We start from the raw sequence: 15,658 nt of genomic DNA on the forward strand, positions 1-15,658 counted from the left end.
GAGAAACCTGGCACAAGCACCAAACTAGTGCAGCACTCTCGTGTCACCTGTGTTCTCCTTGTCTGTACTGCACACAATCCAATAATAAGCACAGCTTTTAAATATGCCTTTTACTGCCTCGGCACAAGCTGTATCGATTGTGCTCACATGCAACATCCTTAACATAAAATAAAGCAGAGATAAAACGAGAGAAATAACCCAATTTTCTTCTGCAGATGGTGGGTGGGGGGTGTTAAAGTTGCAATTGGACACATATGGAACAAATCTTGTTGTAACATAGCAAAAGAAAGCATTTCAAAGAAACCATCTTACCATCAACCAAAACAGGCAGCCCACACAGCTTTGGCATTTCAATTTTCTGCTCATTTTCTTTTGTTTGTATCAGATGTGTTGCCTGTTTTGCATAGTTCATAGATGTCTCACTGTGATAGGAGCTTGGAGAGCAGCAAGTAACAGCCCATTTTCAGAAATGGCATTTATATCGAAAAAGGGAAAAGTAGTAAAAATTATCCAGTTGCCCCAGCTTCTGCAAATTATTCAATCAAACCTGAGTTAGAATTGTTTCTCCTTTTACTGGTCCTCTACCCTTCCCCTTTCTTTCTGCAGCCATTCAAACATTATGGAGTTGGTGGCATGTATAGCTACATTATGCTTATCTTGTGGTTTACTCACCTGCGAAGACTTCCTGCTGGAGAAACAGTTGGCATTCCATAGGGAACGGCTGGAATGTGTTTGAGTAGTGGTACTCCATTTGCCACAACTAGTTCAACTTCTTTTTCTTGTCACTTCTAAATGGCAAATATATGCAGTTGGTTGTTATACAAGAAATGTTAGAGAAGAGATCATTACTTAGGGAGACATCACACACATCAGCACCTGATAAAGAAGCAGGAGACTACTGTGTTTTTCCAAAACAAGTCTCTCCAAACCTTTGCTGTAATAACAAGTCACTTGATTCTCTTGGCATTGCTTCTGCCCTCTATGAATGGGTGATTTCTTTCTTTGCTTTATGTGGTGGGAACCTATGTGTGCCCTAGTGTCTCTTACTTATTAATGTATTTGTTGCCATTACCCACAGCTTTTGGACTTTTGCCTTTTACGCATGAGTGGTCTGAGATCCGCAGCCTCACTTCACACTGAGCTCCTGTTTTGGTGTCTAACTTACCATATGTTCCAATGGGAAATTAATTGCTTCTGTATCTTTATGGGCCTGCTACTAAATGATTTGCCAAAGAGACACTGGAAAATACAGCAAGCTATTTCTCCAAGCTCTTATCTCCTAACTGAAGGACTGGATCACACTTTACCACTCACAGTATTATAATAAGTCTTAATTCATTAGTGTTTCTGAAAGATCTTATAAACCTCTTAGGAGCAGAGCTTTGAGAGTACAAAATGCTATTTTATTCATGAACTTCTAAAACCTTTTGTACTTTGAATTTATTAAAAAAAGAAAACACAAACGAGACAGAGAAGGTAATAGAACACAAAGTTGGACATTTGCAATCTCAAGATTTCAATGTAATTAGGGAAAGAAAAGAGAGATTGGGAACATGGAGTCATTCATGTTACAGGGTAACAGTGAAACCAGGCTGAGCAAAAATGGTAAGCATGCCACAGTACTGCCCTTACACAAATCCAGGTTATTTCTATCTGAAGGATTTTCATCTTAAATCTTTTTCCCTTACCAGATTTTAGGGCTATGAGAGCGAAGGCCAAAGCAGTCAGGTAGTTTCCTTCAATCCTGAAAACATAACCTTTGCCATTAGCACCTTCTGCACTGGAATTATTGAAAGGAAAATGTATTGGAACTCAGGACTGCTGATTTTAGAGGACCAGAAGAGGGCAAAATAAAGATCATGGGAAAAGCCTGCAAAACCAGAGGTTATAGGAAAGCAGGAACCAATAGTAAACATATCCAACATCTTTGGACGATGGAGAGGACATAGTCCTAAGTCTTGGGAAATGTTCCTCATCAGCATTTCCTACTTGTACATACTTTGCTATAACTTGCACTTTGAAAACAGTTTCTGTCTGTTAAAAACCCCCAAACTTCAGGATGCTTTCTGTAACACAAAAAGAAACTCCAGCAGGCCAGGGTATAGTGAGCTGATGCCCTTCCTGAGCCATGGCAGGCTACAAGATTAAGAATTTTTCAGGAAAAAATCGTAAGTGCAATTGGTGGTACCTTGATTTTTTTTTTAGAGACATTATTTCTTTAAACCTAATGGGCTACTCTTCAGTGTATGGAACCATGTGAAGCAGGCTGCTGCAGATTCTCATTTGGAGTACATCAGTACAGTCTGATTTCATGCTGGAGTGCTCATTTGCAATAACTGCAGATAGGAACTTCACTGTGCTGAGATTAAGTTGTGGGATCAAATTCAGCCCTGGAGTATTATTTTTCAACACTTCACATTTTGGGAGCCATCAAAAGAGAGTGAGCAATCATGGAGTGAAAAGGCAATTAAAAAAGTGGTTTTCAGGTATGAATGTCCTTACCTCACACACTGGCATTGGCTTACTCCTGTCCATTACTCTAAGGAAAATACTGACTTCAAGGCTGCTTCAGCGCATAAAGACTCCAGAAAAAAATGCTGGATGACAGTTTCAGGCAGATTGGTACATTCTCCAATCTGCCAACTGTGCCTTGTCCTTTTCCAAGGTTGGTATCAAGGAGAAGAGTTTAGTTTCATTTATTAAAGGGTTTGAAATAGGTCGCTTTGCATTTTACTTTCAGCACCTGCCTGGAGTGATCTTCATGTCCATACTTGCCTCTTGGCTTCAGTTATGTCATCAAAGTTGAATTTAATGTTGCCAGCATCATCAGAAAATGAAAAGTAATGACAACACTCCTTCCTTGTAGTTTGTAATTTAAACGTTGATATCTATAACTCTCTGCATCACTCATCATAGAACAAAAATACGCTCCTGGTATCACATGTGAGTTATGGCTGCTTTGACTGATAGCCATAATGGCAGAGTGGATTTTCACTGTGAAATGAGGTACCTGTGGTGGGAGCTCTGCCAGCACACCAAATCGAGCGGGAGGTCTGAGTGCAGTGTAAACGGGTGTTCCATATGCTCGAGAGACTTTTGGAATCAGCCCAGCCTACATATGCTTCTGTTGGCAAGCTCTTGAATAGAAGGGAAGATATTGTCCTCACCCTACCTAACATACCTCCCACTCATTTGAAATGCTCATTTGCAAATGGAGAGCATGCAGATCTGAGAATGATAATGGCACAATCCCAGTCTTGCTACAGCTGGATAGAAGGGAAAAAAAGTAAAAATCATTGAGTAGATTTTTAAGCAGAAAATATATTGATGTAAAACATGGTGAAAAAGCATCTGAGATGTTCTTCTATCCAGGATCTGTAGAGTAGTAGAATATTTTTTGCAATATTTTGCAAAAATAATTAGTAATAGAATATTTAATGCAATATTTTAATATTGCATCAAGGTGCACAGACTTCACTAGCCAGTCCAGGGAACTGCAGTTGGCTGGAAGATGCTCTGATGAACAAAACACTTGAAACAATAACATCTTCCCCTGCTTTTCTGTGATTGCAGTGAAGAAGCTATAGTAGAAAATGGTCCAGGTTAAGGTGAGGAAGAGGATAAGAAATACAGAGAGAGGATTTTAAGCATATTGTAGAGATTAAATGGAAGAGGCAGAATCCCAGGATAGAGGGATTTGCAGAGATTAAGAAGCAGAGTGGTGGGTAGAGGAAGAGGTGATGGAGCAAGCTTATTTAGTAAACAGGTTTTCCACCAGGATGCCATAGTTTGCCATCTGTGTCAGGAACCAGGTGTAACTATTCCATCTTCCTCCCTTTTGAAGTTTAGTCTCATGGCTCCCAACATCATTCTTTTTTTTCTTCCTTTTTCCCTTCGGTATTGCTGTCCTCATCTTTCTGAGTTCTGTGAATGCCAGGCATGCATAGATGTGTGCTCTGACCTTGCTCTGAAAGTCCCCGCTTTCCCTCTCACATGGAGAAGGTCATTATGTGAAAGAGCTGTGGGGACAATGGTAGGTAGAACTTCAGGGAATAAAGCTATCGTGACCAAGAACTCAATCATTTCTCCTCCTCCTCTGCTGCCCTCCTGCCTTGCTCATCGTGTGCTTCGGAATGGCAGGAAGCTTTTCCAGTGCCTGATTTGCAGCACAAGCCTTTCTGCTCTTACAGGTGTCTCAGTGCTGACCTCAAGAGACCGAATGCAGCTGTTTTTCCCAGCTTCAGCAGTGGTGTTCCCTGCCACTGAAAACTTCCATTATATGCTCTTGCTCCCTGCTTGTTCTTGTGCCTTGTACCCATGACAATGCCCCTTTCCCCTGCCTTCCTTACAGGAGTGTAATTGCCATTTACTAGGAGTTTCACAGAGTCCTGGGTTCTCTCTGGTAATCCTTCTCAAACCTGTAATTTACCCACCTCTTCTTTCCTGCATGTCTTTGCAACTGCTTGGTAGTTAAATAGCAAGAGTGGGAAGAATATTACCACAAAGCCTGTGCTGCAATTTCACATTCTTCAGTCTTTTGATGGTGATTTTGGGTGAATTTAAATGAACCCCTCCATTTCTGTGAAAAGAACATCAAAATATGTAACTTACTAAAAATATAATAATCTGTTGTCTTAATGGATATTTTGAGAAAATCTTTTTGTACAAAATTTGATTAGCATATGAGGAGAACTCCTACAGAGGGCAATTCCAATTATGAAAGGGCTTTAAACACTGTTGTTACTGCAGGTTTGGTGAAACTTGAATCTTTGATATATCTTCAAAACTCCATAGTATTTATAGCATAAGTGGCAATGTAAGGCACAAAAAGATCAAGGGAGAGGTCTGTAAATCAGGTGAGTTTGCTTTAGGTTTTGTTGGTGTGGGGAATAAAGTGATCTTCCAGTCACCCTGTGAACCCTTACAGATATAAATAGTTGTGCTGGAAGAGTGACTCAGAGTAATACCATTAAATGTGTATGTATGTGTTTATGCCACTGGGCCCGGTGCCAGAAGTGATCCAGGAGGGCTGTGCATTGTGTAAACCACCTTCAATAACACTTAAATTTTCCTTTAACAACTGTAATGAAAGGACCAAAGATGCATTTATTTGAAACAACTTAAAAATAGTTGTTTAACTGTTTTCATGGAAAAAAATTGCTGTTTGTTTTTCTATGGAGACTTTTTCTTTTCCCCCTACAATCCACTGGATTGCAATAGAAACAATAAAAGTTGGTGCAACTAAAATGGCTCTGAGAAAGCAAAGGGCTGCTTCTGTGAGTTTACTGCAATCAGCAGTGATTCTGGCTTTGAACCATCTCCAGTGCAATTGCTTTTGCTTTTTTGGGTTTTCTGTCTTTCCTTTATTCATACCTCTGTAGCATTTAGGAGGTGGGGAAATCTTGTGTTCCTGAGACTGGCCTCTTGTTCATAGATGGGAGTGTGTATCCATATATATATATATATGCATATGTATGCACACGCACACATACGTAAAGTCCTCCTACTCACCGCTGCCTGTTCCCTCTATACTTTGCCCTTGTTTATCTTTTTCTTCAGAAACACAAAAATGAAACCATTTGGAGCTTCGTAACTCTTCCCCTCAAAAGCAGAAGGCTCTGGCCTGCTGTTCCTCCTCCTACCCACTGCCTGAGACTTCCCATTCTGGGAGTGAGACATCCAAACATATGTCACACAACACGGCATAAATACCATACGCAAACACATTCTTCTGTGTGGGCAGCAAGTACAAAACCCAGCTTCTGGCAGCAAAAACCACTGCCTTAGTCCTCTGGAAAATGCTGAGGAAGAAAAATTGCACCAGGTGAGGGTAGCACCCAATAAAATGCAGCTCTGTCAGTTTTGCCTCCTGAGCAGGACTGACTCTGGGGGTTTTCAAACCTCCTGAACCATTAGCAAATCTCACAGGGTCTGCAAAACCAGTTCCAATCTATGCTGTATTTTTCTCCCTCTTTCCCTGAACTTATAAACCCTTATGGTTTCCAAGGACAATTCAATATAAAAGGAAAAGAAAACTAGCTAATGTGGGAGTTTTGTTGAACTTTGGGATGGAAGGCAAAACCAAAAAAAAAAAAAAAAAAAAAGCTGGCATGAGTTTATGGCCTATGTATACATGGGATTTATACTGACAAGCAGACTTATCCCTGCTGGCACAAATCCCAGAAACTACAGTGGCTGGCAGGTCTGCCCAGAAACGGATTGCACCAACAGTGTGAAATGCCTGTTCCCCCATCTCCTGGGGAGAGCTCCAAACATGGTAACTGCTGAGTAATGGGATTTGGCTGAAGAAATTAAAAATGATGCCCTCTCAAGGGAGAGGATGGGAGATATTTGCAGGAGAAGATTCAAGCTGTAAAATCTTTTTCTTAATTTGAAAGTTCCCTTCACTCTTCCTTACCATCTTTCTATGCTCTCTATCAGCAATTTTCATCCTAAATGCTCATTGCTAATCTGTTTTCACACTTTACATCTGGTTTTTTCCAGGTCCCTTCCACGCACCCTAAGTCTCCTAACCCTGACAACAGCCCTGCTAGGAATTAGCTTTGCAGCCTATTACATCAGCAGGTTTAAAATGGATTAATATTGTTAGGAATGGAAGACTTTTATCACGAGAAATTTCAGGGTATTTTTTTCTCCTTTTTTTTTTTCTGCATGTCCAAAAGTGTCCTCTGGGTCTATAGTTTCAAATTGCATGTGGATTTCTCAGGGTGTGATATTAAAAAAGCCAAGGAAACCTCACTACTGTACTAAGCACTCTACAGGACTGCTAACTTTTTCTTTTTTTAATCTTCTTTTGAGTTAAATTAGGAGAAAATTCTCTTTAGAGGTAAAAACCTGAAAAGTCATAATTTTAGTAATAATAATAAAGTTAGATTAAATCATGCCTTCAATAGATGTAGTGTGAGCACTCAGACTAAGAGGCAGCATCAGGCAGCCCCCTCCAGTACCCAGTGCTGGATTTGCCCGGGTGAAATGCTGGGATCCTGTGCTGCTTCCCTGTGACTTTGGAATCACCGGGTGTACGGACTCACCGTAGCTTGGCTTCGAGTGCGCCCCGAGACCCAGCCACTCCCGTCAGAAAGGTCTGGTACTCTGGCAAGGAGGCAGCACTGGCATCCTTCCCCTTAGCTCCTCCTGGGTAGGAGTTTGCTTGGGCTTTAATTTTGTCACCATTGTCTGTAAAAGTGAGGGAACAACACCATCTCCTTATCAGAGGTGAATTTTGCAGCTGGTCCTCACCTACATGAACAGAGGATTGAGCTGCTTAGTGTGTGAATATGGGCTTTGAAGATTCTAGCAAAGGAGAAGGTTCAGTTGTAGGCTCTAACCTTTTTCTTTCTGTTTCCCACACACTCTTCCCACCACCACAGGTGTAACATTTCAAGTAATTTTTCAATAAATGACATATTGTTCTTCTGTTTAGACTGTAGAAAAATAGTGTGAGGTCTCTTGTCTTTGCTAGATTTTTAGTACTCAGTGATATTTCCAAAGTTCAGCAGAGAACAAGAAGGTAGAATTAATTCTTCCAGGATTTGGACAGCTTGGGAATCTATTCTTCCTGCCCTCTGTCAAGCTTGGCGTTGTGTGTTCTGTCTTTCCTGCTGCCTTCTGTTTTGGACCTATCAAAGCTGCCTCTGCAACCATGTGAAGCAACTAAGAGTTCAACTTCGAACAGGTGACAGTCATCTTTATTTACAAGTTCCAAATCAGAGCACAGATGACATTTCTTTGTAGGATATTAAGAAAAGATCTCAGAATTGGAGCAGGACATGGAGAGTAAGTCAGTCTCATCTCAAATGCATGAAGGGACCTTGCTGATTGAGGGGTGGTCCATGGATTGAAATGTGTCACACAGGGCAAGAAACCCCTGTTACTGCTCTCAGGGCTGAGCTCCCGGTTCCCTTCCTTTCACACATGGGCGATACTCACAGGCCTTTCAGCAGCATTATGATTGAATCTTAAATATGTGCTCTAGTCTTGTGTACTTGGAAAATGCCAGGGTTTTGTTTATTCTCACCTGTCTGCTCTCTTGGTACTTGTTGGACTTGCCTGTTGCTGCAAGAAAATAAATTATTTATTTGTGAGCTTTGTATATGCTGTAGCGAAAGGAATCTATATGTAGAAACTATCTGAGAAAAATTTTTTCCAAAGAGGTAAAACATTTGTATCAGTCAGTTGAGGCCATTCTTGATCTCATTTTAGTTGATAAAGGAGCCCTTAAACTGTGGTGAGAAATGCCTGTTTCCTAGCTTTTACAGTAAGGAGTCAGTAAAAGGAGTTAGAGAGCTCTATTATTTTTATCCTGGTTTTTTAATACATATATCATTCTAAGTTTTGATTGGTTTTATTTTTCCAAACTAATCTGCATTTTATTTTTATTTTCACATTTTTACCTATTTTCTTAAATGATGTGCATTTGATAACTGCTTTAGTCATTTGTGTGTTCTTTTGCCTGAATTGAATGACTTTGGCTCTTCAAATTTCCAACATGATTGAAAATTCAATTTGCTTCCAAGGACCTCTGTTCCTAAAGTGCCTGTTATGGTAAATTTTTTAAGCAAGCAAAGTTATTCAACTCAAGTAAAGAAAAGAACAGTCAGTCAATTTATCTGTTTAATAATTTTTCATGTGAGAGATTATTCCTGGTTGTATGGAAATAAATTACAAGATCCATGAAACTACATTCCTGTGAAATTAGGGTAACTTCTCCAAAAGCAATGATTAGATGATCATTTTCTTGGAATTAACTCTTTCCTCTTTAGTAATGCTATCAGGAGATAATCTGAAAGAACTTGGTGTGCTAGCTGGATGTTCCAATGCTGCAGTTTCACTTAGAGCTGTGCAAATACTGGAGGGAAGAGCTTTTCTTCTTCCATTAGATTTTCATCAAGTTTTTCGATGTTCTTATGCCCTTTTTGCTTATGTCTTCTAAAAAAAAAATTATGTTTTTCTTGATTTTCCTCTCCCCAGTTCCCACGTTATTCCATCACAGACCATGATGGAATGAGGTCCAAGTCGTGTTTGCTGATTGTCATGAATGAGTGATTTAGGTCACTCAATCACTGTCAAAGGTACTAGCAGAAGTGCTTTTAATGGGAATTTGTAGAAGTGTGACTAAGCTGGATGACAAGGTTCCCTCTGTTCTTTGCTTCTCTGTTGCTTCAAAGGACTCTGTATCTAAACTCAAGGCAGTCTGTGGTCAGATTTCCACACGTTACCTTTTGTGGTGAGTCAGACATACTTTTCCAACAGATCTTAACAGTTTTTAGATATGTTTGCTTTTCAATAATGTTTTTTTCTTTTTTTCCTTCTCTCTTGTTTTTCTATACTTGTCTCTACATCCATGTTGTTTTAATTGCTGTTCTCTTTTGCTTTCTGTAAAGTTTTTTTGGGTTTTTTCCTCCCAGAATTATTATTTAGCTTTTTGTGTACCTGAAAGAAAACAAATTTTGAATCTCTTCTTACTCAGATCCAAACACAATTTATATGAATGTGTACAATGTTTGAAAACTTCTGAAGTTTAGAAACCAATAAGTTTAGTTTGAATACACTCTATACAATGAAAAAAAGGCAGATTTGGTGCCTCCTCTTGCTTCCTTGAATTCAGGGGTAGATTTACCATTGATCTAGAGGAGCACGAGCAAGAATTTTAATGCAATAAGATGGAATACAAAACAGAGGGCAGGACTGATATGAATTCATTGCTTGGCCTAATTTTCTAATGAGAAAATATCTCAAAAAAGCTGCTTAAGTCTGAAATAATTATGATTTTTGTTGTTGTTTAGGGAATTTTTATGTTTTGGTTTTTCATTGTTGTTTTGGATTTTGTGGAGTTTAATTTTTTTTGCCTTTTTTTTGTAATAAAGATCCTTGTGATTAAACCTTGTCTATCAGTGCATTACTGCATCTCCTGGCACTAGTGAGCAAATAGGCTGACACAGCACAGCTCCCTGCTGACCTCCCAGCAATGGCTGATTGACTTTGCAAGGATTTTTCATTTCAGAAACATTTGCAATTTCCTGAAATGACTCCAAAGAATCACATCATTTTATTTCATATTCATGTTTGCTTGCATCAGTTATTTTGGGGGTAGGAGAGGAGGGGATGAAATTGTTTTATAAAAATAATTTGAATGTATTTCATAGCAAGCAATGTTCTGACCCTGGCACTGTTGCCTTTCTACCCTTCTATATTGAAATCGGTTTTCATTGTGCTTGGATATCTCAGGTTTCCCAGAATTCCATCTGTTTTATTTTTTTTGCGATCAAGAAGTATCATTATAGCTCACTTTACACCTTTTGTTAAGAATTAGCACTCCTGAGAATCAAAAATTATGAAGATGTGAATGTTCAGACAAATAATTGCAGGTATTACAACAGGTTGTCCACCCACAGGCTCAGCAGGTGCTGGAGCAATTGGCTGGGAAATGGTGGATTTCTGGTACACAATCTGCAGATACTTTGGTTGCTTGTTTTCATTAGAATCTTGTTCAGAAAAGAAATATAGTAAAAGGATTTTGCTGAGCCCAGCTGGTTGTACTCTATGAAAGACTTAGAATTTCCCAAATCATTACTAATTTGATGTACATTCTTCCTATTTTTCAGGGAAAAGCAGTGTAGAAAACCATGAAAAAACACTTCATAATCTGCAGTGGGCATGGGCACAGAAGTGTCCAGTTCATGTCACAGCTGTCTCTTCCTAAGTCACAGCTTCCAGAGGGAAAGCTGAAGCACGTGTAAATGCACGTGTGATACTTTTTTTTCACAGGGCCAACTCTACTATGTTCAACTTCTGCTCTCTCTCTTGATTCCAGTTATTTTCTGAGCTGTGGTTCTGTCCCATACTATGGCTGTAATCTCAAAAGTAGGTCAGTTTCATTAAGGTACGCTGAAAGAAAACCCAACATCAGTGTTTTAGGGGCTACGAGACTGAAATAGAAGCTGGTTGTTCCTTCTGCCTCAGACAGTGATCTCTGTTCTCCCCTTCCTTAGTGCCACAAACATAATCCTGGGAAAATTTAATGAGTTTACATACATCAGATGGAAAATAACATGAGAAAGCATGATTGGGAAAGGACTTTCTCTCTTCTCCCTTATGACTAAAAATTGAGATATCCTTGGGCATGTGTTCTCCAGTTCATCACTATAGGCAGTGAATCTTTTTTCTGACCTGATTATCTTTCTTTGGGTGACAAGTGACCTGTCAATTTGAAGGTGCATTTTCTAGCTAGATGGACCTGTCATCAGACTAGAATTTCTTGTGTTGGATATGGCCTTTCAACCTGAATTCTGAGCTGAAATAATAGATAAGTTGTAGTTATGAAATATGGTTGGGATTGCTCAGTTTCTGTAGATGTAAGTGCTGCTGATAGCTTGGATTTAAGTGTTTCTTGTTGCAGAAATTCTAGAGGGCTCAAAAGTAGTATTCCCTCCTTCATTTGTGGAACTCACAATTCCATGATGCCATATCCCATAAAATTCCATGTAAAGCACTTGCCCTTTGCAAACCTGACAGAAAGCTGGGCCCTGGCAGTAAAGGGGATCAGAACATGCATGTCGATGGGCTTGGCAAAGAGTGATAAAGGCCACACAGCAGACCAGAAGCAGAAAAGAGAATCCTGTGTCGGTCTGAGGAGGGAATGAGAATGATTACCTAGAGTGAAAATGAATGAGGACTTCAGCTGAACTGAGTTCAGGTAAAGAAACGTGACTGTTTATGAATGTAGACCCCAGCACATCAGAGTCTGACTGTGTACCATCCTTGCACCTGGACTATGGCACATTACATTCCAGGCACTATGAAAACCCAGCCAACAGCAGAACTTTGTCTTGCAGTATTCAAACCAAGGAAGTTATCTATAGCCATTATAACTGTTCTGTTTATTATACATATTGCCAGAAGATATATGAGGTATTTTAATATTCTGGAGTCAGCAAGAGCACAAGAAAAAGAGGCGTTTTTCATTTATTATATTAAACCTTTGTGTATTCAAAGTCTATTTGATTGCATGGAACAAGGAAAAAGGAATCCTGCTGCTCTTTATGACAAAGCTCAGATCATTTGGTAGCACCAGGATTTCAGAAAACAGCTCCAAGTATTCCACTGGTTGCTAGCAGTAGGGCTGAAGTCACTTTATCCAGGTTGGTTTGGTTTGGTTTGGTTTTTTAACTCATAACCTCTTTTAAAAGATGCTGATCTAGTCCTTCGTAGGAAAAATGAAATAAACATCAGTAAGCACAGCAAATAACTTGCACTAACAAGGGAATGCTTATGCCTTCAATTTGAACAGACACTCAGAAGAGCTTTGCTGGGTAACCTTACTTGAAAGCCAGTGTATTCACATTACAGCACAACTAATCAGTGCAGCACATTTTAAGATTTTTTTTAAAAATAATATTGTGTCCAAAAATAATGTTTCATAGGGCAAACCAATGTGTTGTTTTTGTTTGGGTTTTTTGTGGGTTTTTTTAATGTGTTGTATTGAGAGTTTCAAAAACAACAGAATGACCTAAACCAAGAGAGTTGACTCAATTTTACTGAAATGCAGGAACTGGATAAAATGTTGAAAACTTAATGGTAATGGCAAAAGTACTGAATTAATAGCTAGAACATGAGAGCTGCCTGCCAGGATACATAAGAAATTTGGGGTCAGAGGATGAGCAAGAAGAGAGTAAGGGAGAAAAACACTGAAATGTTAGCAATAAAACAGCTTTTATGGGCCGGAGTAGAAATGCAGAGTATGTTGGAAGCAGCTCAATCCTGCGTGTTCCAACTGCTCAAGTTCCAAACGTGTAACAATTTCTGTAATTCTATATACTTTATCAACCTTGCACACATATTCACAGTGAAGATCCAAGCAAGCAGAGCACCATTTCCCCTGAGCAACAGGCCAGATGAGCTTGGCATCTTGTAATGCTGCAGGAAGGGTTTTGGAGTGTCTTCCTGTACGACTGGCAAAAGGACTGGTGTACGCAGGAAGTAATTTTACACACAGTGAGAACACAATCCACTGATTATTCAGATTTTATGACATTTGGCCAGGATGGAGTGTGAAGAGCTGAGAAGGGTCCCTGAGACTACTGAGATGCAAAAGCTAGAGCGTGGCACATCCACTTGGATAGACATGGTCTGGAGTCCCTTCAGGTTGAAACCACGTCCTGGCAAGGGCTGTAACCACAGTGCCACTGAATGGAGAGGGAAATCCTCCCCTGACTCCTGCTCAGTCTGTTTCAACAGGCTGGTTTATGTGCTGGAGTGGCAAGAGGATTCAGGGCTCGGAATGCCAGTTTGACACCAGTACCTCGCCAAGGCGTGTAGCTCTTTGTGCAGAGAGGGAAGGATTTAGACCAACTCCTCCCTTCAGAACTCACTGTCTGCTCTGAAGCTGGGCTCGGCTCGGGTGGGGCCTCTGGAATTCTGCTCTGGATTCTCTGCACAGAGGGGCTGCCCTCATCACCCAGCTCAGACCTTCCTGTCCCACCTCGGTGTGGGCCCGTAAAGCTCAGAGGTGCTGCCTTGGCCAAAGTCTTACCCAGCTTTGGGATGCAGCTGTTCCTGCACTTACAGAGCCCTCAGAACCACAAATGGTGGTCACAGCTAGAAGGTCTGATCTGGAAGAAATAAATTGGCCAAAAATTATTTATAGAGAAAGGCCAGCTGAATATTAATTGGAATCAATGGCAATTACTGGGCTAGGAAGAAACAACTTAAGATTAAATCAATTAAAGGTAATGCCTTGAAGGAAAGACAGTGATATTTAATTTAAATAGTTTTAAAGGGTATTTCACACTCCTAAGTTGTTATTTCCATTAAGTTATTTTAAACATTTTACACTGAAAATTGAATTGAATTTTCTCTTCAAAGGCAGAGTAAAAGGAATATTAGTAGCTTGTTATTTCCCAATGTAGAAATTACACAACCCACACTTTATTTTACAGTTCTTTGCAAGTTAAAAAAAAATTTGTGGGGATGTCTAAATGGTAAATAATGTACATGGTTTAAAGGAATATATTCTATGTTCTGACATTTTTTCTTTCCTTGAATTAGTATTCCAAAGAAAAAATATTCATCAAAGACCTGTTTGGTTTTTTTTGGTGGTGGGGTGGTGTTGGCTTTTTTTTCCTCTCATGAATGACCTCTTTAGATCAAGTATCTACCTAAGTCTATATAGTCCCTTTATTTGTAGTTTTTTATATTTAGAACTGGAGTTTCTAAAGTTACATATTTTTGTTGTTGTTTAGCTTCTAAACATGGAAACCTGGAATACTTGCATACAGAAAATTTGCATACAGAAATAGTTCTTTGCTTCCCTTTTTTTTTTTTTTTTTTTTTTTTTTTTTTTTTTTTTTTTTTTTAAGGGGGAAGAGGTAGAGGGAGCAGTGTCCTGAAAGGGAACCATGTTCTGTGATTGGTCTTGGTTTTGACTTGCTCCAGACTGGTTTTCAGCATGTGGAAAAAAAAGGAGGGGATATTTTCAAAATGTGTTAACTACTGCCATCCCATGGTCCCTTTGCAGAGATATTAACAGTGCCTGCATAAGCAATATAGCATATTCCATACAGTGTGTCTTGATCCATAGTACACTCTTTCCTGAGCTTCCTGTTTGTACTGATGGAAGGACTGGCCTTGCAGTAATAATTTCAAGGGAACTATTTCCTGAATGGTGTGGTGTGCATGTTGCTCAGTGTCTTGGGTTCCTTCTCTTTTAACGACAAACCTCTGCCCTCGTTCTGTGTGGGACTGAGAAACCAGCCCCCATTCTCTCCTGCATGGTTTAAAACTCTTGTCACACACGTGCACCCAGCAGTACTTTTTGCAGCCCTGTGCTGAGGCTGAACGCATTGTTTGGAACAATCCATAGGGGCTGCCTTAGCAGAAGCTGTACTGGTTGCAGGAGTCTGCCATTGCCTGAAATTCTGATGTGGGAAGGGAGGAAGCTCGCTCCATGCAGACCTTGGTTCAGGATTTGCAGCAGCTCGGCCTTCTCCACGGGTTAATGTGAGTACAGCTGGTTGGAGGGCTCGCGTGCTATGCAGGGCTTTGTCAGGTGTGCCATTGTATGGAGGTTGGAAAACATCATCCCGAGGCATACCAAGTGCAGCTGTTTCAGACTTGTTCTGCACAGCACATCAGTCTTCAGTCAAGTGGTCAAAGCAGTCATTACACAGCAAAATTATAATTGCAGGTACCCTTTTTCTGAAGCTTTTCCTCTTCTCTGGATGATGCTCGTTTTGGACATGTTGGCCCATCTGCTTGGGGGATCCCGGCAGCTCAAGCTGCTTCATGGCTTGAATTACTTGTAGTTATTGTTTGTACCTTTGCTACTGTCTTTGTGTCAGTGCCACACGTGCTACAGAGGTTTAAAGTTGGCTTTGGAGCGGGTGCTGTGCTTCTGACAGTTCCTGCCTTCGCTAGCAAGGTAAGGTAGGGAGGTAAGGAACCTCTCCTCTCCCTGCCTCTGCTTGAACCTGAGAGCAGGGCCACAGGAGCTCGGGGCTCCATTAACCAGCAGTTGCTTTGCCTAATGCAGACAAACTGGTGTTTGGGCTCTGATCAGCTTCAGGACATGGACTCTGCAGATTAGTGCTCTGTAATTAATTGTTTACAGCAACACTGTATTGGCTGTTTTGGCTGAATT

Source organism: Coloeus monedula, assembly GCF_965178545.1.
Source record: "Coloeus monedula genome assembly, chromosome: 14".
NCBI lineage: Eukaryota > Metazoa > Chordata > Aves > Passeriformes > Corvidae > Coloeus > Coloeus monedula.